This window comes from Primulina huaijiensis, chromosome 5 (genome assembly GCF_012295235.1).
Source record: "Primulina huaijiensis isolate GDHJ02 chromosome 5, ASM1229523v2, whole genome shotgun sequence".
Classification (NCBI taxonomy): domain Eukaryota; kingdom Viridiplantae; phylum Streptophyta; class Magnoliopsida; order Lamiales; family Gesneriaceae; genus Primulina; species Primulina huaijiensis.
This window is the reverse complement of record NC_133310.1, coordinates 23,057,186-23,061,377: the sequence shown is the minus strand read 5'-3', so window position 1 is coordinate 23,061,377 and position 4,192 is coordinate 23,057,186.

Genomic DNA, 4,192 nt, shown 5'->3' with positions numbered 1-4,192 from the left:
TTGAGTTCGACTCGATTATAAACGCGTCAAAATCGAAAATTCAAGAGTTTAGCTAGGATCATTTCGATTACTTGCCTACTTGTCTGATGCTTTATTTATTAGTCTTTTACCTCTTCTGTTAAAATCTATATATGATTGTTCACATGTTCGTTGTTATCTCATGATCCGAATATTAGATTAAAATAATAATAATAACTTCGATATTTGATTTATATATTTTACAAAAAAATATATTAGAATATATTAAATTTATTTATTATAATAAAATTACGAATTAAAATAAGAATATAATATTTTTTTGTAAAAATATACTTCGGTTTTTAAATAAATAAATACTATTTAAATTTATGATTTATATTTCTTAAGCTCATTTATGCTCGAAAAAAATGCGAATCATAAGCTCGTGAGCCATGATATATTTTTAAAACAAAGTTTGACCTCAACACGATTATAAATGAGTCAAACTCAAACATTCTAGACCTCGATTCGGCTCAGCTCGATTAATTGATTACATTCACGTGGCTTCTTTTTTTTTTTTTACCTCTTCATTTTTTTTACCGCTTCTTTTGAAACTTATATTTGATACTGATTTAAAATAAAATATGCATAAGCTCTACTTCAATATAATGTCTTTTCACATTCTGTATATAAATGTTACTTACGCAGAAGAATGGTACATATTCAAAATGGTAAACAAAAATAATGGGACGGATGGATGCAAAACCAAATAATGCATGAGATTTACTTAAAATCATTGCCCTTTGGAATACTGTATACGACAGTTACTCAAGAATTGGACGGTCCCAACTATTAAGAGAAATATGTATTACATACACTTGATACAGTTATGTAGTTAACGTTTCTTTTGCATGTCCATGTAAACAATGCTACATATAAATAGCAAGTACGAGTTGGAACCAATTACAGCATCTCATTCGAAGCATTGCAAACATCCAATTTAACCCAACAGCTTTGCACACAACCAACAAACTCATATGGATACACCCCACGTTGTCATGATTAAAGATCTTAAGAAAAATCAATCAGATGTCGTCATCGAAGCTCTCATTCTTTGACAAGGCTATGAAACCCAAACAAATAAAAGTTCCATAAGAATCAGGAAGTCAATACTCATTGACAAGCAGGTATGTAATTTATATCTTATTCCGACCAAACATCGTAATATCGTCACCTATATCAAAATATGAACGTCTTCACAATTTTTTATATCGCTTCACTGAGCTGAATTCAACATCAGCTTCATATATGTTTGTGATAACCGTACGTTAGCCTTTATATGTGTTATCCGTTGCTTTCTATATATTTTTAGGGGACTATGATTTACGCTCTTATGTTCTCGAATGTGATCTCGTAATTTAAGACCTTGTTGCACACCAATAAAACCTACTTGATTTGTAATCCACTGGTGAAGAAATTAAACTCCAACTATGTTAATGTCAACCCGAGCTTCGAACTTACTATCCAAACAAGGTCTGTAATTACTGAATTTCAAGCTATGAGACCAACGATACCAATGGATATCAAATTCAAGAGATTTAATGAAATCAATCCCAAGATTAACGCAAATGAAGACCAACGTAAGATTCATGTTCGACAATTATTTCAAAATGTTTTCAAAAAAATGCTTCATTAACTTTGTGATAACTTTGCAGATATAATTGGTTTTGTTAAGAACGTTCGACCACTTCGTACTTTCACGAGACCGAAGACTAGAACAATTGGACATTTAAGAGAAATTGTCCTCATGAATGAACGATTATTCATGATAAACAATGACTAAATACACCTAAAAATTCATTTTGTTTACTACTGTTCTTTACCCATTTTCTGCTTCACACTTTTAATGGTTAAATTTTCAATAGGTACGAGACTATAGATATTGGATTGTGGGATGATTTAGCTGTCAATGAAGGCCAATTGATGAAAAAAATGAGACTCGTGCACCTATTACGGCTATATGCAACCTCAGAATGCAAACACACAATAGTTATACTAACCATCGACTTTCTTTTTTGTTTTATCATGCTTACAAGAAATAACTCTCATTTCTGCTTTCGATGTTAGATGTTTCTCAATTGAAATCTACACCAATGACATACGTTCTACTCAATCCACAATGCTCCAGAGCAGTTGAACTTACCGAATGGTAAGATCACTTTTAATATCTCTTCATTGTGAAGCATTGCATCTATTTGTAACTATGTTTCAAGTTCACAAACTTTTGCCCCGAGCTAATGTGTGCATCTAAAAGAAACAGTTCTTTTGCGTGTCCTGTAGAAGATTTAGGACACTTGTATTTTGTTACTTATCGATATATTCCTGGTCTTCATTTATGCCATAACATAACGGGATATAAATATCAAGTTGCACGCGATTGACACTATAGATGGAGTGAATGAACTTTGGACAAAGAAAAAGTTTGCGGAAGCAGTAGAAGTTACTCTAGAACAACTCGCCAAAAAAAAAGAACACGCTGACTGAGGTATTCTTTGTTTCAGAATCATTGCATCATATTAACCACTTTCTATATCTTAACTATGAAATCAACAAACACTACGACTACATTACTGCACATAAAGAATAAAATTATGTTGACAAGTTTGTGCGAAGCAGAAGGGAAATTAAGCTACTGACTTGGTCTATCTCATTTTTAGTTTGGTTGCATTTATCACTTTTCTTATAACTATTTAAATTATATTGTAAAACACCAAGAATAAGAACCAAAATTCTACATACTTTCATTCATTCTTCAATATTTATGATGACCCTTGTTTACTTATATCAACTTTGTGCTCTCGAAATATTATGCACGAAACTATAAAATAGCATAAAAATATATATGAAAAACATAACTAAATCTGTTCTCTCTGTTTTTTTTAGAACAACTATTACTGTGTTCAGGGAACAGTAAAGAAGATTGAAAACAACTCATCTCTGTTTTATGATGCATGCAACCATGGTAACAAATCAGCCACAAAGACAACAAGTGGAATGTCTTGTCTTGACTGCACAAATATACCCATTGAAATAGTTCCAAGGTTTTAATTAACTCTACTTTCGATCTTTGTTAAATATATCCTAATCACTACATATAATGATGCGCCTATTACATACACTCTCAGGTATAAACTTATTGCGTTGATTGAAGATGGAACTGGAATCGCAAAAGTAACTATGTTTGGAGAAATCGTCACATTATTCATTGGCCATCCTATTGAAGAATACATCAAAATCCGCAATAAGGTAGGAAAAAATGTGTGGATTACGTTTACTACTTATTGGAGAGAAAAAACGTTTTTACCTCATCATATCATTTGCAAGTGTATGATCTAATGTTTATATATCTCACACATGGTGCAGGACATCGATGATATCATCATCTGCAACATAGAGAGCCATAGATTTCTGTTAAACTTGGATAGGACTGTCACAAACAGTGAAGACATGGTTTCAATAATTGCTGAAAGTGTTCAAAAACCACGCCTGATTCACTAAAAAAATCCAAACAAAAAAACATAGATCATTAGGAAAGCTAAATAATGCAAGCAAAGAAGGATCAAAGAGCTACGCTTCTACATCTTCGAAGAGAAACATTCCCGATAGAAAGTGAAGCATACAACACTACTATAGAAATTAAGGACGACAAGCTTCTTAAGGAGTATACAAAACGAATTAAGCGACGGACTGCATGTTAATTTTACATAAGCAAGCTTTGGGGAAAGATTCGCCCCAATATTCTAGAAGTTTGATGGATATTGGTGTATTCTAAAAATTAGACCGTGAAACAAAAGATAGATAAATTTAGAAAGATTGTGATTTGAGGTATTCTCTTGATATTTAGCATATATCTCATTACATACAACAAACATGTATGGTGATATTTCAAGATACAAGAATAATTTTCCTTAAAAACTGGCCTCAAATACGGATTGCATTTCATTCTCTCTGTTTTCCCATAAATTCAAACTGGATGTTCCTAATACTGCATCAAATTAAAAAGCAGCAGCTACTTCTGTATGAGAAGAAAAATTTAGAATAAAATGTTGATCTCTTAGCAAATCCACTATTTTTCATTTTCTTTTGAAGCGAGCACCCACCCCTCTCTAGAGGTAAAAAAATCGTGTATAATATTTTTTTGGAAATGTAATTTTTTTTTTTATAGAATATATGC